Here is a 25,257-nt window from a genome sequence, read left to right on the forward strand (position 1 = left end):
TACCACCCAAATGAATTTGACCTGCTTTTATTCTCACTAATAGAGCTTTTATTTGCTGGTATTTCATTGCTGCTGACATTTTTACTTTTTTTTGTTATTAATCGAAATTTACAGATTTTTTTTGCAAAAAAATTACATTTTTCACTTTCAGTTGTAAATTTTTTCAAAAAAAACGACATCCATATATAAATTTTTCTCTAAATCTATTGTTCTACATGTCTTTGATAAAAAAAAAATGTTTGGGTAAAAAAAAAATGGTTTGGGTAAAAGCTTTAGCGTTTACAAACTATGGTACAAAAATGTGAATTTCCGCTTTTTGAAGCAGCTCTGACTTTCTGAACACCTGTCATGTTTCCTGAGGTTCTACAATGCCCAGACAGTAGAAAAACCCCACAAATGACCCCATTTCGGAAAGTAGACACCCTAAGGTATTCGCTGATGGGCATAGTGAGTTCATAGAACTTTTTATTTTTTGTCACAAGTTAGCGGAAAATGAAGATTTATTTTATTTTTTTTCCTTACAAAGTCTCATATTCCACTAACTTGTGACAAAAAATAAAAACTTCCATGAACTCACTATGCCCATCACGAAATACCTTGGGGCCCTAATGTGTGGGAAGTAGTTTGAAATCAAAATGTGTAAGAAATGACCTGTGAAAAAGTGTCACACATCTGGTATCGCCGTACTCAGGAGAAGTTGGGCAATGTGTTTTGGGGTGTCATTTTACATATACCCATGCTGGGTGAGAGAAATATCTCGGCAAAAGACAACTTTTCCCATTTTTTTATACAAAGTTGGCATTTGACCAAGATATTTATTTCACCCAGCATGGGTATATGTAAAATGACTCCCTAAAATACATTGCCCAACTTCTCCTGAGTACGGCGATACCAGATGTGTGACACTTTTTTGCAGCCTAGATGCGCAAAGGGGCCCAAATTCCTTTTAGGAGGGCATTTTTAGACATTTGGATCCCAGACTTCTTCTCACGCTTTAGGGCCCCTAAAATTCCAGGGCAGTATAAATACCCAACATGTGACCCCATTTTGGAAAGAAGACACCCCAAGGTATTCAATTAGGGGCATGGCGAGTTCATCAAATTTTTTTTTTTGGCACAAGTTAGCGGAAATTGATTTTTTTTTTCTCACAAAGTCTCCCTTTCCGCTAACTTGGGACAAAAATTTCAATCTTTCATGGACTCAATATGCCCCTCACGGAATACCTTGGGGTGTCTCCTTTCCGAAATGGGGTCACATGTGGGGTATTTATACTGCCCTGGCATTTTAGGGACCCTAAAGCGTGAGAAGAAGTCTGGAATATAAATGTCTAAAAAATTTTACGCATTTGGATTCCGTGAGGGGTATGGTGAGTTCATGTGAGATTTTATTTTTTTGACACAAGTTAGTGGAATATGAGACTTTGTAAGAAAAAAAAAAAACAATTTACGCTAACTTGGGCAAAAAAAAGTCTGAATGGAGCCTTACAGGGGGGTGATCAATGACAGCGGGGTGATCAATGACAGGGGGTGATCAGGGAGTGTATATGGGGTGATCACCCCCCTGTCATTGATCACCCCCCTGTAAGGCTCCATTCAGACGTCCATATGTTTTTTACGGATCCACGGTTACATGGATCGGATCCGCAAAACACATACGGACATCTGAATGGAGCCTTACAGGGGGTGATCAATGACAGGGGGGTGATCAGGTGATCACTCCCCTGTCATTGATCACCCCCCTGTAAGGCTCCATTCAGACGTCCGTATGTGTTTTGCGGATCCGATCCATGTATCCGTGGATACGTAAAAAACATATGGCCGTCTGAATGGAGCCTTACAGGGGGGTGATCAATGACAGGGGGGTGATCAGGGAGTCTATATGGGGTGATCACCCCCCTGTCATTGATCACCCCCCTGTAAGGCTCCATTCAGACGTCCGTATGTGTTTTGCGGATCCGATCCATGTATCCGTGGATCCGTAAAAAACATACAGACGTCTGCATGGAGCCTTACAGGGGGGTGATCAATGACAGGGGGGTTATCAATGACAGGGGGGTGATCAATGACAGGGGGGTGATCAGGGAGTCTATATGGGGTGATCAGAGGTTAATAAGGGGTTAATAAGTGACAGGGGGGGTGTAGTGTAGTGGTGTTTGGTGCTACTTATTACTGAGCTGCTGTGTCCTCTGGTGGTTGATCCAAGCAAAAGGGACCACCAGAGGACCAGGTAGCAGGTATATTAGACGCTGTTATCAAAACAGCGTCTAATATACCTGTTAGGGGTTAAAAAAATCGCATCTCCAGCCTGCCAGCGAACGATCGGCGCTGGCAGGCTGTAGATCCACTCGCTCACCTTCTGATCCTGTGAACGCGCGCGCCTGTGTGCGCGCGTTCACAGGAAATATCAGCTCACGCGAAATGACGCCTATTGGCGTTAGTGTGACCTGGGAGTGCCGCAGCAATCACGCCTTTCGGCGTTAGCAAGACGGCAGGAGGTTAAAGAGAATGAATATAATATGCTATATAAGAAAATAAAGGCATCTCAGTGGATATATCTATGGCAATATACGTTATATTACATCTGAGTTATTAGTGTATTGTGCCATGTGTCATGAGCTGTGTGATATAGAGGTGAATATAGTCATGGAGGCGGAGTCTATTTTGGGAATGGGGAGATAAAACGTAGGTGTCTGTTACTATGGGGGTGGAGTGTATTTGGGAGTAAGGGAGGTGAAAGGATGAGTAGAGGTACTCTAGAGGCTATATCTGGATACTGTGGGGTGGTAGAATGTCTACTTATGGATATTAACTAAAATGGTCAAGTGGCAAGTCGATGTATGTGAAGATAACATAAAACACTATGACATAACAAGGAAAAGGCTGTGGAGTAACAATATGTAACACTATATGACATGACATAGTAACACGGTATCACTACACGTAGAACATGAAGTTACAAACTACATAAAAGGATACATTGCGGCACTAGAGTGGTCCTGGAGAGTCAATGGGCCTGTGGAAAAAAGAAAAAAAAAGGCTGGTTAATAGGTGGTCATCTAAATGCTTTATAGTAGGGTTTGTATCTCATATTCCCTATTGAGTCCCCTTGGTTCCATACTTTCCAATTTGTGTATCCACTCAAATGCCCATGTGGACTTGTTTATGTCGGCGAAACTACTCAAACCATCCGCAACAGAATATGTCAACATAAATCATCAATACGCAAACCAAACTTGTTACTCCCTGTCCCATACCATTTCAATCAGGCCTCACATTCTATCTCTCAACTTAAGTACCAAGTCATAGAACACATCCCAGCACCAAGAAGGGGTGGCGACAGAATCAAACTACTTAAACAAAGAGATAATTACATTATTAGCATTGACCATTAGTGAAAATCCCCTTAACTTACCACAGATAGCCTACTCTGAGCATAAGAGGATGACCACGACTGACTGTGTCCTTACCATTATAGGCCTTTTTCAGCCTTGAACATCAGCAACAGAAGTTATGCATTTATATTACCATATATTACCATATTTTGCTTATCTCCTTAAAGAATAATTATTCGTTTTTTATTTTCATTTCTATTTCAAATTTTTGTTCATAAAATTTCATATGATTTTTGCGTTTGTAAACTTACCAAGCACATAGATGTATATGATACAGTCGTTATCATGTATACTGATGGAAATACCTTATATATTTACATATGTTTATCTATTTTTTTTGCTACAGTCTGATGAAGGCACGGATGTGCCGAAACGTCACTTCGCCGTAGCAACCACCATTTTGTTTTCAAAATAAGCTAAATTGCACTAAATACTAGTGTTGATCACGAATATTCGAATTTCGAATTTTTATCGCGAATATAGGTACTTCGAAAATTCTCGAAAATTTCTAATATAGTTATATATATTCATAATTTCAAATATTCAATTTTTTTTTTTTTTTTTATCAGTACACATGATCCCTCCCTGCTTCTAGCTTGTGGGCCAATAAGAAGGTTGCAATATACTTGACTTTAGGAGTAGTAGTGTTTGCGAATTTTGCTCTATATTAGTTTTTTTTGAATATTTGCTATATTGCTATATATTCTTGTTTTAGAATATTACGAATATTCGAAAAAATGAAGTTATAGCAATATAGAGAATATTAAAAAAAAAATCGAATAGAGCAATTTAGCTAATATAGTGCTATAATCTTCTTTGTCTAATAGTTGTAAGTTGAAAAATTCGCAATAAAAAATTAGAATTCCGAAAATTTGCATATTACACAATCATTACCTTTCCGATTTATCGAGTAAAAAAGAAATCGCGAATTTGCGAATTTTTGACGAATATTCTACAAAATATTCGTGAAATATCGCGAATTCGAATATGACCCCTGCCGCTCATCACTACTAAATACTACTTGGCTGGAGTCTCTGAATCTATTGTTTATAGAGGTGGGAACCCTACTCCAGCAGAATATCCACTGTGTGCTACAAGGGCTCTGCTTGTAATTGTTCAGCATGTTCAAGGTACATGAGCCACTGTATAGCGTGTGTTGAAAAGCATTTCTGGGTCTTGTGGTAATTATCTGCAGGGACAATCGCTATGGTATTTTTGGGTAGAAATTTAAACCGATACATAGCCATGCACACGGATGCCAATGTGATAAGTTGGAGTGGATCAATACATTTAGTGACCGTTCTGTATTTCTTTTCACGTTTAATGTATTGCAGAACTTTTTGTTCCGTCATGGCCATAATCGTGTCCCTGTAACACTCACAAGCCCTTCTCAAAACCTCAACATCCTGCTTACAGTAAGCTTTTAACTCTTTCTGAAAATTAAAGGTGTCATCAGAGGCGTACATTGAAATCATGGGGCCCCATAGCAAAACTTGGCATTGGGCCCCTCCCTCCCTCCACAAATATAAAGTACAATTTATGTAAAATATATATATATATATATATATATACACAGGGAGTGCAGAATTATTAGGCGAGTTGTATTTTTGAGGATTAATTTTATTATTGAACAACAACCATGTTCTCAATGAACCCAAAAAACTCATTAATATCAAAGCTGAATATTTTTGGAAGTAGTTTTTAGTTTGTTTTTAGTTTTAGCTATTTTAGGGGGATATCTGTGTGTGCAGGTGACTATTACTGTGCATAATTATTAGGCAACTTAACAAAAAACAAATATATACCCATTTCAATTATTTATTTTTACCAGTGAAACCAATATAACATCTCAACATTCACAAATATACATTTCTGACATTCAAAAACAAAACAAAAACAAATCAGTGACCAATATAGCCACCTTTCTTTGCAAGGACACTCAAAAGCCTGCCATCCATGGATTCTGTCAGTGTTTTGATCTGTTCACCATCAACATTGCGTGCAGCAGCAACCACAGCCTCCCAGACACTGTTCAGAGAGGTGTACTGTTTTCCCTCCTTGTAAATCTCACATTTGATGATGGACCACAGGTTCTCAATGGGGTTCAGATCAGGTGAACAAGGAGGCCATGTCATTAGATTTTCTTCTTTTATACCCTTTCTTGCCAGCCACGCTGTGGAGTACTTGGACGCGTGTGATGGAGCATTGTCCTGCATGAAAATCATGTTTTTCTTGAAGGATGCAGACTTCTTCCTGTACCACTGCTTGTAGAAGGTGTCTTCCAGAAACTGGCAGTAGGACTGGGAGTTGAGCTTGACTCCATCCTCAACCCGAAAAGGCCCCACAAGCTCATCTTTGATGATACCAGCCCAAACCAGTACTCCACCTCCACCTTGCTGGCGTCTGAGTCGGACTGGAGCTCTCTGCCCTTTACCAATCCAGCAACGGGCCCATCCATCTGGCCCATCAAGACTCACTCTCATTTCATCAGTCCATAAAACCTTAGAAAAATCAGTCTTGAGATATTTCTTGGCCCAGTCTTGACGTTTCAGCTTGTGTGTCTTATTCAGTGGTGGTCGTCTTTCAGCCTTTCCTACCTTGGCCATGTCTCTGAGTATTGCACACCTTGTGCTTTTGGGCACTCCAGTGATGTTGCAGCTCTGAAATATGGCCAAACTGGTGGCAAGTGGCATCTTGGCAGCTGCACGCTTGACTTTTCTCAGTTCATGGGCAGTTATTTTGCGCCTTGCTTTTTCCACACGCTTCTTGCGACCCTGTTGACTATTTTGAATGAAACGCTTGATTGTTCGATGATCACGCTTCAGAAGCTTTGCAATTTGCATCCCTCTGCAAGATATCTCACTATTTTTGACTTTTCTGAGCCTGTCAAGTCCTTCTTTTGACCCATTTTGCCAAAGGAAAGGAAGTTGCCTAATAATTATGCACACTTAATATAGGGTGTTGATGTCATTAGACCACACCCCTTCTCATTACAGAGATGCACATCACCTAATATGCTTAATTGGTAGTAGGCTTTCGAGTCTATACAGCTTGGAGTAAGACAACATGCATAAAGAGGATGATGTGGTCAAAATACTAATTTGCCTAATAATTCTGCACGCAGTGTATATTTATTTATATATATATATATATATATATATATATATATAATGGTTCTTGCTGTCTCTGCAGAATTCAGCACACAGACATCTTAGGTTCCTCACTTTTCTTATCATCCTTCCCCTTCTTGTGCCCGATCATTGTCATCCTGCTGCCATCCCCAATATTGTGGACTATGTGCTCCCCAGTGCCCCCAAATACTATACAAATTACACTGCCATAAAGATAGCCCCCCCCCCCATAATAATAGTGCTCTTAGATTGCCCTGAATATTAATAGTGGCCCTGACAGTACCCCACAAAACAACCACTTTATTTGTAATGTCCTCTATATTGTGCTTAGAGATGAGCGAATTTCCGCTCATGAAATTCGTTCACACTTTGTTTTGCGGTGAAAGGTGAATTGCGTTATGGATTCCATTACCACGGACCATAACACAATTCTATGACGGAATGCATAACAGAATGCCTTTAGAGGCATTCCGTTATTCATTCTATCATAATAGAAGTCTATGGGCTGCAAAATGGATCCGTTCCGTTTCCATGAAGTGGCAGCAGCATCAGGAGGCCACAGAGCGGCACAATGACAGAGTCTGGAGGTAGAGTCCTTTCCTGCATAACGGAAACGGGACGGATCCGTTTTGCAGCCCACAGACTTCAATTATGATGGAATGAATAGTGGAATCCCTCTAAAGGCATTCCGTTATGCATTCCGTCATAGAATTGTGTTATGGTCCGTGGTAATGGAATCCATAATGCAATTCACCTTTCATCACAAAACAAAGTGTGAACAAATTTCATAAGCGGATATTCACTCATCTCTAATTGTAATTTAATAATACCCCCCTATAGTAAGAAGGCTCCCCTTTAAGCCGCTAGTGGTAATAAGTTATAGTGGCCCCAGTATTTTATAAAACCCTGTTGCAGTGCCCCTTGTATAATATATATATAATGCCCCCTGAAGTATATATATATATATATAAATATATATATATATTCAATGGCCCCCAGTGCAGTACATATAATGCCCCTCTCTGTATTGGCGCTATACATATATATATTATAATTACTGTATATTGAGGACAGTGTGTGCGTGTATATTGTTCAGGTTCAACTAGTGTGTGTGTGTGTGTATGTATGTGTATTTTATAATCAGGGGGCGGGGCTTTACATCTTCTCCGGGCCCCCTCCTCCCACGGGCCCCGTAGCAGCTGCGTGGTCTGCCTATATTAGAGGTACGCCACTGGGTGTCATTTTTATGTTTCTCGTACCAATCTGTGAATTCTTTTTTCTCACCAGGCATCATGTATTCAACGCCGTAATACCTAGCGGCCGGTAGGCCGCCTATGTAGTTTTGATTTTCTGCCGTGTTGAAAAAATGCGGGAAGTGACCCTTGGCGCCTGAAAAACCCATAGCCTCGGGCATCTTGCTGAGCTTCATAGGCATGAAATTCAGCGAGTCTATGAATCTAATTTTTAAGTCCTTCAGGGTAACGCACATTAACCGACCGCCTTGATTTATAATATCAATATTACATTTTTCATTAATCAACTCCTGTAAAACAAAATAAGCGTCGTAGCGTCCTGCAGTGTGAGCTATAAATGTGTAACCCGAAAACTTACCATCGGCAAAAAATCGCACAAAGTCAAGCGTACAGGATTTTCCGCTTAAATGCCAGGAGTTGGGGCTGTATAGTGTGGTTGCATAAATGAAATTGGTTATATGCAAGCCTGTTTCTTGCATGCATTCAAAATCGTAAAAGATATACTTGTCAGTAATTTTTTTGGGGTTGTATGGCTGCATGTAACAAATATGGTCGTCAAATTTGTCAACCTGCCCGCCGCAGATGGTGCATTTTAAACAGTTACATTTGTGCTCATCGCCGCAGTCTATATATTTGTAACAAAATACGCAAAAAGTTTTTTCTTACAAAGAGCTTTATCACTAAGTGCCAGGTTTCTATGTGTTTCAAAACAATCCTCTGAACGGCAATACGTCCTACATATCGGGCACCATGTATTATTAGACTGCTCATCACAATTCGGGCTCTGGCACGCTTTACAAAACTGCATACACCTGTGTCGATATTTGTTTGTATACAATGCAACAAACATGGCAAAAGTAATCGAAACCGATAAAGGCTTTTAGATTTTTTATGCCGTAATAATGCTTTTCATGGTGCAATATATAGACTGTCTTTTCTTTAGCTGTGTGGGCTGTGTGATAATAACGTGGTACAAAATTTTAATTGTGATTTTTCATTTTTTTTCAAATTCAGCAAAGTCAGTAAAAGACACCAAATACCCCTCAGGTATTTGTAAGTCTCTATGCAGTTGTCGAGCTTTATCTAGCAATACGACGTTGCTCAAAGCAGCACCCTCCAAAATAGCGTAAACACTAGCGGCCAGACAGACGTTATTATCGTAATTATTAAAATCGTATAAATTTAGTTTTTTACTATCAATAATCCGACTATACGCGACACCGCCCAAACGTCTTCTGGCCCCACCACGTCGACACCTGACAATGATGACAACTAGTTTAAGTGTATTACCGGCTATGCACTCCGCGTTACTCTGTAAAGCATTAGCGATATTGTCCAAAAATGTTTTGGCTCTAAATACATCTCTAGAATACCTATTAGAAAAAATCGAATCAAACGTTTCGCCGCCGTCTAAACGCAATTGTATGAAATCACCCAGATCGGTGTCCCATAAAACCCTATCTAACAATGTCTGTATAGAAGCGTGTATTGCATCAAGAGTGTCAACAAATGAGCGAATGGCTTCAAGGAAAGTGAATCTGAAGTGTTCCGTGTACATGGTACTATTAAAATTCGCTAAGTCAAGCTGTTGATGATATACACGTTCTAGATAAACGGATCTAACATTTTGTGGTTCAGGGGGTTCGTCTGTAATAGCCGTGTTATAGGTCATGTCGTCATTTTGTGGGTCGCCTGACTGAATACGCTTTGATTGCGTATTTGAAGGTCTGTTAGTGTGCGAGCTGTTTGGACGACTGTGCCCCACTTGCGCGGTCTGCGGTTGCTGATGTGTTTGTCCAGCATTCAGACGAGCCGCCGCAACAGTCTTGTTACGACATTCCTGTCTTTTTTGCTAGCTATTTTGTTCGGACGCGCCGGCGGCGCATTGTTACGCCGGTGACGCCTTTCTTCTCTAGCTATTTTAGAACGTTTAACTGAAAAACAGATTTTTATAGCCTGTTTTAACTTTCTAACCCTAGCACTTACAGTTGTTTTTGCGCTTTTAAAAGGTTGTCCACCTCCACCATTCATCACTAGTCAGTCTCTGCCTAGCAGCTCTTTTTCAAGAGCGTCAAGATGCGTAATCAGTCGCATGCATTTGTTACGCGTAGCGTGTATTTGTCCCTCAGTATTTTTGTTGGGACTGTTAAACGCTAGAGACATAGCGTCTTTAACGTAACATTTTAAATGCAACGCCACGCGTGCCATTTTGTCAATACATTTCGCAATATCCCTCAATGCGTCGGATATCTCTCCACCCCGGCAATAACAGGAATGGACAAGAGGCGCGTATCGCTGTTGGGGTTCGCTTATCTGTTGTACGTTGCTGCATGTGTCTGGCGTATCAAATGTGATGCGCTTTTTACAAGGTTTTACATCTTGCGTATTGGGTATTGGTGTTATGTTGCATAAAGCTGTAATATCATTTATTACGCTAGTTGGCTCACCACTCTGCAGAACCGGCCGCGGCGTTGTTAGAACTCCAGCTATCGGTGTAAACTGTCCCTGATGCTGTTTTGTGCTCGATCGTCGTCTCTCTTTAACAATTCGGGCTTTGTTGCTTTCTTTTCTTTTGGCTGAAATTTAAAGACAAACATTAAGATATACGTATTAAGAATTCCAAGCTCGCTAATTAAAACAGCTCACTGCGAAAGATCGATAGGTAATTGATACATAGATATGTAGATAGAAATATAGATGGATAAATAGATAGATAAATTGATAGAATTTAGATAGTTGGGGTATTTGGATGTATAGATAGATAGATAGATAGATAGCTAACAGATAGATGGATAGATAGATAGATAGATAAATTGATAGAATTTAGATAGTTGGGGTATTTGGCTGTATGGATACATAGATAGATAGGTAGATAAATTGATAGATAGATATGTCATTATGACTTTTATAAAAAATTTAAAGACAAGCAGCAAGATGTAAGTATTAAGAACTTCAAGCGGGTCTAATTAAAACAGAGCGCCGTGTAATATTAACTTACGGGCATCAGGACAGCGGATAATCGGCATTGCGGGATTTTCAGACAGCAAACTGTCGCGGGCGTTGGTGACCGACTCTGGTGGTTCTGGAAATGAAACAGTTCTGTTGACACTTGCGCCACTACCAGGCATCTGAAAAACTTTAAATTACAAGGTTTGATTAAACACCATTGTTTATACACGCTTAAAAGTTGTAGACATTGTTGTTTGAGCGGCTGTAGAGGGAGCCTTACCCGTTGTGTTAGATTTCTTTGATACCGCTTTGGAGACACCGGTCGTGGCCATTTTTCTTTTCAGCGCTGCATTTAAAAAAAAAGTATCAGACTTATAGACATTGTTTAAAATATATTACAGCAACAATGCATTTTGGTCCTTACGCTCTTTGCCCCGCTTGCAACGCTTTTGTAGGGCATCATCGGCGAGTGTCGCAATGTCATCAATTGTATACACTTTTCTTTTCAGCGCTGCGTTTAAAAAAAAGTGTATTAGAAATATAGATAATGTTTAAAACAGACAACATCAAAGAAGTCGATCGAGCCTTACGCGTTCTGGCTAGCCGGGTCGTCTGTTTCATTTCAGGTCGCCCTGGGGTTGTGAGATCGATAACTCGCGACGGATCGTTCTCCTTTAGCTCGTCAGAATTGTTGTTGCTAGTAATTTCAATGTTTGAATATTCAGTATTTTCAGTATCAACGTCTCTGTTCACAATTCTTAAAATGTCTCGGATTTGATCGTCTGTAATAAACGTGCATGAAAAATAACTAGCTCTAAAACTATATATGTAATAAAAGCATAAGATGGTTATACTTACCGACCAGGCAAGGAGACGTCGGATTGTAATCGGGTTCGCTTGAAATGCCAGTATGAGCTAGCGCCATACTGGGTGACTCGTCTGAAAGCAATTGTGCCTCACTGCCGCTAATGTACGACTCATAGAAATCAGCAGCTGCGCATCGGGTATAATGTCATCTCCCCATAAATTTTGCTAAGAATCCATCTAAACGAAATGTATATTGTTAGTTAAAATATAGCAACATTTGTATGCGGTAAAAGAAAAAGACATTTAGTTAGGGCCGCATTACGCCCTATAAATAAGCACAGTTACATAGATACAGATAACATAAGTCATATTCAATAAATAGTGAAAGATATTGTTAGTTAAAATATATCAACATTTGTATGCGGTAAAAGAAAAAGACATTTAGTTAGGGCCGCTTTAAGCCCTATAAATAAGCACAGTTACATAGATACAGATAACATAAGTCATATTCAATAAATAGTGAAAGATATTGTTAGTTTAAAATATAGCAACATTTGTATGCAGTAAAAGAAAAGACATTTAGTTAGTGAAGCATTACGAACTATAAATAAGCACAGTTACATAGATACCGATAACATGAGTCATATTCAAAAAATAGTGGAAGATTTAAAAGCATAACAGACAAATGGTACTTACCTTTTTAAGTGTTTTTATGTCTTGGTGTCCTATGCCTCTCCTTGCATAAGTATCTCTGTGCTATCAATGCACAGCCTGGGCCCTGTTTATATAGGTTGTTCATGTTGTAAACTAGACCATGTGTTAACGATTAGCATATTAATTAGTTGATGTAGCTCAAATAGTTAAATTATATTTTATAAGAATTTATATGTTTATTATAGGTCTTTTTATGCATGAATCTTAATTTTATATCAAAAGCTTATCAACTGTTATAAATGGGCTTATCAAGGGCTTTTACTTTTATTTAAAGGGATTCTGTCACCTCTCATAACCCAAATTCGGATTTTAAACCAGTCATGCTCCACAGCTTACCTTGAATCGGCTGTGCTGTTCTATATTGTAATCCGTCCAGTAGTTTTGCAGAAAAACTACTTTTATAATTATGCAAATTAACCCTGAAGGTGCCCAGAGGGGCGTTATGTTCCCCTTTGTGTGCCCAGTAACGCCCCTCTTACAGTGCCCAAAACGCCTTCCTCTAGAATCCCTAACCGCCCACAGCGTCTCATCCCTCTCCTCCCCCTCCCTGACGGCCGAGCAAAGTCTCGCGAGGGCTGCGCCAGTGCGATTTGCTGGAGACTGAGGGCAGGAGCTTCATCGTCATCACTGGGCATGCGCCGAGCCCAGTGACGTCCAATGCTCGCTCTTCCCTCAGTCTCCAGCAAATCGCACTGGTGCAGCCCTCAGTGGGTACTGCGTCTGCGCGAGACTTCGCTCAGCCGTCAGGGAGGGGGAGGAGAGGGATGAGACGCTGTGGGCGGTTAAGGATTCTGGAGGAAGGCGTTTTGGGCACTGTAAGAGGGGCGTTACTGGGCACCTTCAGGGTTCATTTGCATAATTATAAAAGTCGTTTTTCTGCAAAACTACTGGACGGATTACAATATAGAACAGCACAGCCGATTCAAAGTAAGCTGTGGAGCATGACTGGTTTAAAATCTGAATTTGTGTTATGAGAGGTGACAGAATCCCTTTAAATGAAACTTATCAACTGTATAAATTGATATAAATTAATATCAAAGTGGGTAGCTTTTATATCAAAAACTAAAATGTTATAAATGACTTATCAAATGTTATAAAATTACAAAATTTATTTATAAAGCCGCAATGAAATATTTCCTGACGACTTTATGAAGTTTTATATAAAATAAGATTTTATAAGGGGGATAAAATCAATGACAAGAATACAGCCTGTGTCATGTCCAGCCAGCGTTCATGAGCATGGCAGTGGAAAGTCTAAACAGATGTGCTTTTGATGTCCCTGACAGATGTCACGACCTTGTAGAACACAGCCTGTGTAGTAAGATGTCATGACCTTTGCATTAGAAAAGTCTTGATTAACAACCTCAGCCTCCCTAGCTTAAACACCCTTAATGACCAGGCCACTTTTTACACTTCTACACTACACTACTTTCACGGTTTATTGCTCGGTCATGCAACTTACCACCCAAATGAATTTTACCTCCTTTTCTTCTCACTAATAGAGCTTTCATTTAGTGGTATTTCATTGCTGCTGACATTTTTACTTTTTTTGTTATTAATCGAAATTCAACAAAATTTTTGCAAAAAAATGAAATTTTTCACTTTCAGTTGTAATTTTTTTTAAAAAAAAACGACATCCATATATAAATTTTTCTCTAAATTTATTGTTCTACATGTCTTTGATAAAAAAAAATGGTTTGGGTAAAAAAAAAAAATGGTTTGGGTAAAAGTTATAACGTTTACAAACTATGGTACAAAAATGTGAATTTCCGCTTTTTGAAGCAACTCTGACTTTCTGAGCACCTGTCATGTTTCCTGAGGTTCTACAATGGCCAGACAGTAGAAAACCCCCACAAATGACCCCATTTCGGAAAGTAGACACCCTAAGGTATTCGCTGAAGGGCATAGTGAGTTCATAGAACTTTTTATTTTTTGTCACAAGTTAGCGGAAAATGATGATTTATTTTTTTTCCTTTACAAAGTCTCATATTCCACTAACTTGTGACAAAAAATAAAAAACTTCCATGAACTCACTATGCCCATCACAAAATACGTTGAGGTGTCTTCTTTCCAAAATGGGGTCACTTGTGGGGTAGTTATACTGCCCTGGCATTCTAGGGGCCCTAATGTGTGGTAAGTAGTTTGAAATCAAAATGTGTAAAAAAATGACCTGTGAAATCCGAAAGGTGCTCTTTGGAATGTGGGCCCCTTTGCCCACCTAGGCTACAAAAATGTGTCAAACATCTGGTATCGCCGTACTCAGGAGAAGTTGGGCAATGTGTTTTGGGGTGTCATTTTACATATACCCATGCTGGGTGAGAGAAATATCTCGGCAAAAGACAACTTTTCCCATTTTTTTATACAAAGTTGGCATTTGACCGAGATATTTCTCTCACCCAGCATGGGTATATGTAAAATGACACCCCAAAACACATTGCCCAACTTCTCCTGAGTACGGCGATACCAGATGTGTGACACTTTTTTGCAGCCTAGGTGCGCAAAGGGGCCCACATTCCGAAGAGCACCTTTAGGATTTCACAGGTAATTTTTTACACATTTTGATTTCAAACTACTTACCACACATTAGGGCCCCTAGAATGCCAGGGCAGTATAACTACCCCACAAGTGACCCCATTTTGGAAAGAAGACACCCCCAGGTATTTCATTATGGGCATAGTGAGTTCATGGAAGTTTTTTTTTTTTTGTCACAAGTTAGTAGAATATGAGACTTTGTAAGAAAAAAACAAAAAAGAAAAAAAAAAATTTCGCGTAACTTGTGACAAAAAAGAAAAAATTTGAGGAACTCGCCATGCCCCTCACGGAATACCTTGGGGTGTCTTCTTTCCAAAATGGGGTCACTTGTGGGGTAGTTATACCGCCCTGGCATTTTAGGGGCCCTAATGCGTGAGAAGTAGTTTGAAATCAAAATCTGTAAAAAATGCCCTGTGAAATCCGAAAGGTGCTCTTTGGAATGTGGGCCCCTTTGCCCACCTAGGCTGCAAAAAAGTGTCACACATCTGGTATCGCCGTACTCAGAAGAAGTAGGGCAATGTGTTTTGGGGTGTCTTTTTACATATACCTGTCACAACCAGACAGTTGAGAAGCTCTGACAGGAGCTTTCCAGATCCTCTTCCTTGAGTTTCTTTGTTTTGGTTAAGTTCCTCATCTCTTTAGTCTATCTCAGCTGTCATGCAGTTGGACTGATTGCTTCCCTTTGAGTTCCTCCCCAGGATGCATTAGGTTGCGGCTTATACAACTTCCTGGAGTGTGTGTGCATGCTGTTTCTATTCCTCAGTCCTCTGCAAGATAAGTGCTGTTCCTTTATTTGTGATTTTCTGTCTGCTGGATTTTCAGGTGACCCTGACTCCCTCCGTGTCTTGTGTAGGGAGCCGGTGGTCGTGTCCCCTCACTATTGTAGGGTCTTCAGGTATTAGATAGCCGATGTACGTGGATATGCGCCCATCCACCTTTGGGGTGTTCGCATAGGCTGAGCAATTAGGGAGAGTGGCAGGACTCATGTAGGGTTCTCCCTTTTGTTCCTTAGTTGTGGATCCAGTGAGTCATTAATTGTATTGCATTGTCTTGTTTCCTGTACACCATCCGTGACAATACCCATGCTGGGTGAGAGAAATATCTCGGCAAAAGACAACTTTTCCCATTTTTTTTATACAAAGTTGGCATTTGACCAAGATATTTATCTCATCCAGCATTGGTATATGTAAAATGACACCCCAAAACACATTCCCCAACTTCGGAGTACGGCGATACCAGATGTGTGACACTTTTTTGCAGCCTAGATGCGCAAAGTGGCCCAAATTCCTTTTAGGAGGACATTTTTAGACATTTGGATCCCAGACTTCTTCTCACGCTTTAGGGCCCCTAAAATGCCAGGGCAGTATAAATACCCCACATGTGACCCCATTTTGGAAAGAAGACACCCCAAGGTATTCAATGAGGGGCATGGCGAGTTCATCGGAAAAAAAAAATTTGACACAAGTTAGCGGAAATTTTTTATTTTTTTTATTTCTCACAAAGTCTCCCTTTCCGCTAACTTGGGACAAAAATTTCAATATTTCATGGACTCAATATGTCCCTCACGGAATACCTTGGGGTGTCTTCTTTCTGAAATGGTGTCACATGTGGGGTATTTTTACTGCCCTGGCATTTTAGCGGCCCTAAAGCGTGAGAAGAAGTCTGGAATATAAATGTCTAAAAAAATTTTACGCATTTGGATTCCGTGAGGGGTATGGTGAGTTCATGTGAGATTTTATTTTTTGTCACAAGTTAGAGGAATATGAGACTTTGTAAGAAAAAAAAAATATAAAAAAATTCTGCTAACTTGGGCCCAAAAAATGTCTGAATGGAGCCTTACAGGGGGGGGATCAATGACAGGGGGGTGATCAGGGAGTGTATATGGGGTTATCACCCCCTTGTCATTGATCACCCCTCTGTAAGGCTCCATTCAGACGTCCGTATATGTTTTGCAGATCCGCAATGTCCGTGTTTTGCGGATCCACAAAACACATACGGACATCTGAATGCTGCCTTACAGGGCGGTGATCAATGACAGGGGGGTGATCAGGGAGTCTATATGGGGTGATCACCCCCCTGTCATTGATCACCCCGCTGTAAGGCTCCATTCAGACGTCCGTATGTGTTTTGCGGATCCGATCCATGTATCCGTGGACCCGTAAAAAACATACGGACGTCTGAATGGAGCCTTACAAGGGGGTGATCAATGACAGGGGGGTGATCAAGGAGTCTATATGGGGTGATCAGGGGTTAATAAGGGGTTAATAAGTGACAGGGGGGGTGTAGTGTAGTGTTGTGCTTGGTGCTACTTATTACTGAGCTGCCTGTGTCCTCTGGTGGTCGATCCAAGCAAAAGGGACCACCAGAGGACCAGGTAGCAGGTATATTAGACGCTGTTATCAAAACAGCGTCTAATATACCTGTTAGGGGTTAAAAAAAACGCATCTCCAGCCTGCCAGCGAACGATCGCCGCTGGCAGGCTGTAGATCCACTCGCTTACCTTCCGATCGTGTGAACGCGCGCGCCTGTGTGCGCACGTTCACAGGAAATCTCTCGTCTCGCGAGATGACGCATATATGCGTGACTGTGCCTGCAGCTGCCGCCTCCGGAATGCGATCCTGCGTTAGGCGGTCTGGAGGCGGTTAAGGCCTCATGCACACGACCGTTTTTTTTTAAGGTCCGTAGGTCCGGGGTCCGTAGGTCCGTGATCCGTGACCGTTTTTTCGTCCGTGGGTCTTCCTTGATTTTTGGAGGATCCACGGACATGAAAAAAAAGTCGTTTTGGTGTCCGCCTGGCCGTGCGGAGCCAAACGGATCTTACAATGCAAGTCAATGGGGACGGATCCGTTTGACGTTAACACAATATGGTGCAATTGTAAACGGATCCGTCCCCCATTGACTTTCAGTGTAAAGTCAGGAGTCCCTATTATACCATCGGATCGGAGTTTTCTCCAATCCGATGGTATATTTTAACTTGAAGCGTCCCCATCACCATGGGAACGCCTCTATGTTAGAATATACTGTCGGATATGAGTTAGATTGTGAAACTCAGATCCGACAGTATATTCTAACACAGAGGCGTTCCCATGGTGATGGGTACGCTTCAAGTTAGAATATACTAAGAACTGTGTACATGACTGCCCCCTGGCAGCACCCAATCTCTTACAGGGGGTTGTGACCTGCACAATTAACCCCTCAGGTGCCGCACCTGAGGGGGGTTAATTGTGCGTATCACAGTCCCCTGTAATAGATCGGGTGCTGCCAGGCAGCAGGGGGCAGACCCCCCTCGGCCCCCCCTCCCTCCCTCTATTGTATTAATTTCATTGGTGGCCAGTGTGCGCCCCCCCGGCCCCCTTTCTCCCTCTATTGTATTATTTTCATTGGTGGCCAGTGTGCGGCCCCCCCCGGCCCCCCCTCCCTCCCTCTATTATATTATTTTCATTGGTGGCACCGTGTGCGGCCCCCCCGGCCCCCCCTCCCTCTATTGTATTATTTTCATTGGTGGCCAGTGTTCGGCCCGCCCCCCTCCCTCCCTCTATTGTATTATTTTCATTGCACAGTGTGTGGCCTCCCCTCTCTCCCCCCGATCATTGGTGGCAGCGGAGAGTTCCGATCGGAGTCCCAGTTTAATCGCTGGGGCTCCGATCGGTAACCATGGCAACCAGGACGCTACTGCAGTCCTGGTTGCCATGGTTACTTAGCAATATTAGAAGCATCATACTTACCTGCTGCGCTGTCTGTGACTGGCCGGGAGCTCCTCCTACTGGTAAGTGACAGGTCTGTGCGGCGCATTGCTTAATGATCTGTAACTTACCAGTAGGAGGAGATCCCGGCCGGTCACAGACAGTGCAGCAGGTAAGTATGATACTTCGTTCTAATATTGCTAAGTAACCATGGCAACCAGGACTCCAGTAGCGTCCTGGTTGCCATGGTTACCGATCGGAGCCCCAGTGATTAAACTGGGACTCCGATCAGAACTCTCCGCTGCCACCAATGATCGGGGGGGGGAGGGGAGGCCACACACTGTGCCACCAATGAAAATAATACAATAGAGGGAGGGAGGGGGGCCGGTGGGGCCGCACACTGGCCACCAATGAAAATAATACAATAGAGGGAGGGAGGGGTGCCGGGGGGGGCGCACACTGGCCACCAATGAAAATAATACAATAGAGGGAGGGGGGGTCGGGGGGGCGCAAACTGGCCACCAATGAAATTAATACAATAGAGGGAGGGAGGGAGGGTGGGGGGGCCGCACACTGTGCCACCAATGAAAATAATACAATAGAGGGAGGGAGGGGGGGATGCACTGGCCACCAATGAAATTAAAACTGGGGAGGGAGGGGGTCTGTCCCCTGCTGCCTGGCAGCCCCTGATCTCTTATAGGGGGCTATGATATGCGCAATTAACCCTTTAGGTGCAGCACCTGAGGGGTTAATTGTGCGGATCACAGCACCCTGTAAGATATCGGGTGCTGCCAGGCAGCAGGGGGCAGTCATGTACACAGTTCGTAGTATATTCTAACTAGAAGCGTCCCCATCACTATGGGAACGCCTCTGTGTTAGAATATACTGTCGGATATGAGTTTTCACGAATTGAAAACTCATATCTGAAAAAGCTTTTATGCAGACGGATCTGTGATCCGTTGCCAACGGCCACGGATCACAGACGCGGATGCCAATCTTGTGTGCATCCGTGTTTTTTCACGGCCCCATTGACTTGAATGGGTCCGTGAACCGTTGTCCGTCAAAAAAATAGGACAGGTCCTATTTTTTTGACGGACAGGAAACACGGATCACGGATGCGGCTGCAAAACGGTGCATTTTCCGATTTTTTCCACGGACCCATTGAAAGTCAATGGGTCCACGAAAAAAAAAACTGAAAACGGCACAACGGCCACGGATGCACACAATGGTCGTGTGCATGAGGCCTAAAGCAGATGTGCTTTTGCTATCATTTGTAAACTGAAGGCTATTAGTAATCTGTCATACTTTTAAACACATAAACGAAACCATTTGCTAAAGTCCGGCTTTAAAAACTGTGCTTTTGATGTACATAACAGATGTCATGACCTTGTATAACACATCCTGTGACGGGTCTGAGAAAATCTTGATTTACACAGATGTGCTTTTGCAGGCATTTGTAAACGACTGATATTAGCAGGAATCTGAGAAGTGATAAGCAATATAAAACTAATATTAAGCGATATAAACCTAATATCAAGCGATATAAAATTAATATCAAGCGATATAAAAGGGGGCGTGGTACCTGTCACTTTGACAAAACATATATCCTCTTACTACTTGCGTGTGTGTGGGGGCATGGGTGTTCACGTACTTTTTAGTAAAAAAAATAATAATGGACAAGTGTTAGAAGAAAAAAAAAGTTCAAACTTGCTGATCAGCGGTACAACGCTGATCAGCGGTGGGGCAGGCGATGCGCTAACAGTGGCCGGACACTAAGAGTCCGGCCACAGTCAGCGCACGCAAAACAAAAAAAAGTGGTGGGGGGGAAGCAAGTGGCAGCACTCCTGGATGGGTCAAGGGTCTCACAGCTAAGTGCTGTGGATCCCAACCACCAGAAACAATAAATCAGATAAAGTTTTTTTTTTTCCCCTAACTAACTCTCCCTTCTATCCCTGCCTAATTGTGCCTCTCCCTCACTGACCCTAACCTACCTGGAGGGTGATGGGTGCAGGAGGGTGATGGGTGGCAACGGGGAGATCGCAGGAGCTGGTGCAGAACGGTGCAGGACGGTGCAGGAGCAGCAGCAGGAAGAGGAGGAGAGAGAGGAGCGCCGGGAGTTTGAATCTCCTGCCTCTCTCCCCGCACCAATCAGCACCAAGAACAGCGCCACCAGCACCAAGGACAGCACCGCCGCCCCCAATTGCCTAGACTGTGATTGTTGGTGTGTAATCACACCACCGATCACCGTCCTTTTCCGGTTCATCGGGTTACTGGAGACCCGAATGGACCGGAAACGCAGCAAACCGCAGGTCTGAATTGACCTGTGGTTTGCTGTGATCGCTGATGCGGGGGGGTCACATGACCCCCCCCCCCGGCGTTGTGACAGGATGCCCGCTGAATGATTTCAGTGGACATCCTGTTCCGATTAACCCCCGCCGCGCCGCAATGTAGTTTTAAAGTTAGGACGTACCGGTACGTCATGGGTCCTTAAGGACTCGACAAACATGTCCTAAGTCCTTAAGGCTGCGTTCACACGGGCGAGATTTCCGCGCGGGTGCAATGCGGTAGGTGAACGCATTGCACCCGCACTGAATCTGGACCCATTCATTTCAATGGGGCTGTTCAGATGAGCGATGATTTTCACGCATCACTTATGCGTTGCGTGAAAATCGCAGCATGCTCTATATTCTGCGTTTTTCACGCAACGCAGGCCCTATAGAAGTGAATGGGGTTGCGTGAAAATCGCATGCATCCGCAAGCAAGTGCGGATGCGGTGCGATTTTCACGCACGGTTGCTAGGTGACTGTCTATACACTGTATTATTTTCCCTTATAACATGGTTATAAGGGAAAATAATAGCATTCTGAATACAGAATGCTTAGTAGGTGATCAATTGAGGGTTAAAAAATAAAAAAAATTAACTCACCTTGTCCTCTTGTTCGCGTAGTTCTCCCGGTCTTTAGTTCTTTAAAAAGATGAACTATGGGCTAAAGGACCTTTGGTGACGTCAGATCACATGCTCCAATCACAGGGTCCATCACCGCGGTTATGTACCATGTAATTGGAGCATGTGATCTGACGTCACCAAAGGTCCTTTAGCCCATAGTTCATCTTTTTAAAGAACTAAAGACCGGGAGAACTACGCGAACAAGAGGACAAGGTGACTTAATTTTTTTTATTTTTTAACCCTCAATTGATCACCTACTAAGCATTCTGTATTCAGAATGCTATTATTTTCCCTTTATAACCATGTTATAAGGGAAAATAATAACATCTACACAACACCGAACCCAAACCTGAACTTCAGTGAAGAAGTTCGGGTCTGGGTACCACAGTCGTTTTTTTATCACGCGCGTGCAAAACACATTGCACCAGCGCGATAAAAACTGAACATCAGAACGCAATCGCAGTCAAAACTGACTGCAATTGCATTCCTACTCGCGCGGGTTTGCCGCAACACACCGGGACGCATCCGGAACTAATCCGGACACGCTCGTGTGAACGCAGCCTAAGGGGTTAAAAAGTGGGTTTTGGAAATTGTCCGAAAAATTTCAAGATTTGCTTCCATACTTCTAACGTCCCCAAAAAATAAAATGTAATTTTCAAAATGATCCAAACATGAAGTAGACATATGGGAAATGTAAAGTAATTACTATTTTTTGAAGGTATTACTATCTATTATAAAAGTAGAGAAATTGAAATTTGCTAAATTTTTGGTAAATTTGGTATTTTTTTATGAATAAAAATATTTTTTTTACTTATTTTTACCACTGTCATGAAGTACAATATGTGACGAGAAAACAATCTCAGAATGGCCTATATAAGTAAAAGCGTTTTAAAGTTATCACCACATAAAGTGACACTGGTCAGATTTGCAAAAAATGGCGTGGGCAGGAAGGTGAATACAGGCCCGGGGTTGAAGGGGTTAATTGTTTATCTTATTTATATCTTATTTTATGTATTTAATAAAGATGGTTATACACACAGGTTTTTGCCTGCGTTTTTTTTTTTATGTGTTTTTCTTTGTGGTAAAAACGTCTTGTAAGTTTAAGGTCTATAAGAAAAAGAAAATATAGGATACACAAGCATTATTATGCTACTGACATTTTTGTTAATTAGGTGGTGGTTTTAGGTTTTCTGGTTTCTTTTCAAAAATGCAGCATGTACCTAGCTCTTGAATTTTTTGGGAAATTTTCACGTCACCTTCTCTATAGAGGAAAAGCACTGCAAAGAAAATGCCAGTGGGCAAAGAAACTGCAAAAACACCCAAAAACCCTACAAAAACATTTTAAAAATGAAGGTGGTTAGAAATAAAACACATACAGTCATTCTGGTGTTTTTTTACAGATTCCTACACCTCCTGAAAAAAAAAAAAAACTGACAAAGTTTGTATATGTGGGGACTGTTATGGATTTAGGTACAGTAAGTCATGATTGTAATCTTTTTTTCCACAGGTTAATACCAGCAACATTTTATCCAGGAAGAATAATTCTATCACTAGATTTTGTAATTTTTTGCTTGCGTCTCATGCATATCTTTACGATAAGTAAAACTCTTGGTCCTAAAATAATAATTGTTAAAAGAATGGTAAGTATTAATTATATGTATTTTTGAAGCTCTGTATCTTTTGTTAATTTATCCATCATCTTTACTTTGAAAAGTTCTCTATCTTTATTTCTGTCAGTGCTGAGACTAAAAACAAATGCACATTTTATTGACTTTCATTGCATGTTTTTAACCCTTCGAGGTTTTCTCATTTTCTTCACAAATAAGATTAGAATAAAATTACTTTTCATCATATGTCGATGTTTTCATCACTTTTTTTTTTCACACAGTGGGGCAGATTTATTAATATTAAATATGTATAACATAAAAAAATTTGATTCTTTAGTGATGGATGCGTTTTAACCCCTTCTACCCCGGGCCAGTTTCTGCCCTTCTGCCCAGGCCATTTTTTGCAAATCTGACATACTGTATGTCACTTTGTGGTTATAGCTTTGGAACACTTTCATTTATGGATACTTTCACACTGGCATTTTGGCTTTTCGTTTGTGAGATCCGTTCAGGGCTCTCACAAGCGGTCGAAAACAGATCACTTTTGCCCTTATGCATTCTGAATGGAAAAGGATCCGCTCAGAATGCATCAGTTTGCCTCCGTTCCGTCTCCATTCCGCTTTGGAGGCGGACACCAAAACGCTGCTTGAGGTGTTTTGGTGTCCATCTGACGAAACTGAGCCAAACGGATCCATTCTGACACACAATGTAAGTCAATGGGGACAGATCCGTTTTCTATGACACAATCTGGCACAATAGAAAACTGATCCTTTGTCCATTGACTTTCAATAGTGTTCAAGACGTTCTGTCTTGGCCATGTTAAAGATAATACAAACGGATCCATTCTGAACATAAGCAGATGGTTGTATTATCTGAACGGATCCGTCTGTGCAGATCCATGATGGTTCCGCACCAAATGCGAGTGTCAAAGTAGCCTATCCAAGCCATTCTGAGATTGTTTTCTCGTGACACATTGTACTTCATGATAGTCATAAATCTGAGTCAATCTAATCTCTCCTTTATTTGTGAAAAAAATACCAAATTTACCAAAAGTTTTCTAAATTTTAATTTCTCTTCTTTTAAAACAGAAAGTGATACCTCATAAAATATTTATTACTTAACATTCCCCATATGTCTACAGTACTTCATGTTGGCATAATTTTGTAAATGTCATTTAATTTTTTTAGGATGTTTGAAGGCTTAGAATTTTAGAAGCTATTTCCAAAACCCACTTTTTAAGGACCAGTGCAGGTCTGAAGTCACTTTGTGGGGTGTACATAGTGGAAACCTCCATAAATGACCCCATTGTAGAAACCACACCCCACAAGTTACTCAAAACTGATTTTACAAACTTTGTTAACCCCTTAGGTGCTGCACAAGAATTAAAGGAAATGGAGATGACATTTAAAAATTTCACTTTTTTGGCAGATTTTCCATTTTAATGAAAAATTTTCTTTAACCCTACATGTGGTCGTAAACTGATGTAAGGGCATATGGCAGGGCGCAGAAGAAAAGGAGCGCCATATGGTTTTTGGAAAGCAGACTTTGCTGGACTGGTTTTTAGATGCCATGTCCCCCTGATGCACCCTAAGGCTGAGTTCACATCAGCGTTCAGCCTTTCCGTTCTCCTGCTCCGTTATAGGAGCAGGAGAACGGAAAGGACGGATTCGGTACATAACTGAGCCGAACGGAGCCTACAGACCCTATAGACTATAATGGGGTCCGTTAGGTTTCCGCTCAGAAGATGATTTTGGAGCGGAGACAAAGGTTGTGCATGCAGGACTTTTGTCTCCGCTCCAAAATCATCTTCTGAGCGGAAACCTAACGGACCCCATTATAGTCTATGAGGTCCGTAGGCTCCGTTCGGCTCAGTTATATGCAGAATCCGTCCTTTCCGTTCTCCTGCTCCTATAACAGAGCAGGAGAACGGAAAGGCTGAACGCTGATGTGAACTATGCCTTACAGTGGAAACTCCCAAAAAGTGACCCATTTTGAAAACTAGGGGATAACGTGCCAGTTTTATTGGTACTATCTTGGGGTACATATGATTTTTAATGGCTCTATATTACATTTTTTGCGAGGCAAGGTAACCCAAAAATGGCTGTTTTGGCACCATTTTATTTTTTACAACATTCATCTGACAGGGTAGATCATGTGCTACTTTTATAGAGCAGGTTGTTACAGATGCAATTATATCAAATACGTATACTTTGTTTGTTTCAGTTTAACACAATAAAGCATTT

At 41.6% G+C, this 25,257-nt stretch overlaps 1 protein-coding gene across 1 annotated transcript in view; it reads left to right on the forward strand.

Moving 5' to 3' along the window:
• Window positions 1-25,257, forward strand: part of TRPM2 (transient receptor potential cation channel subfamily M member 2) — a 1,766,051-nt gene that overhangs the window by 989,425 nt on the left and 751,369 nt on the right. The gene's annotated exons all lie outside the window — the stretch shown is intronic.

The sequence above is a fragment of the Bufo bufo genome, chromosome 7, assembly GCF_905171765.1.
Source record: "Bufo bufo chromosome 7, aBufBuf1.1, whole genome shotgun sequence".
NCBI classification, from domain to species: Eukaryota; Metazoa; Chordata; class Amphibia; order Anura; family Bufonidae; genus Bufo; species Bufo bufo.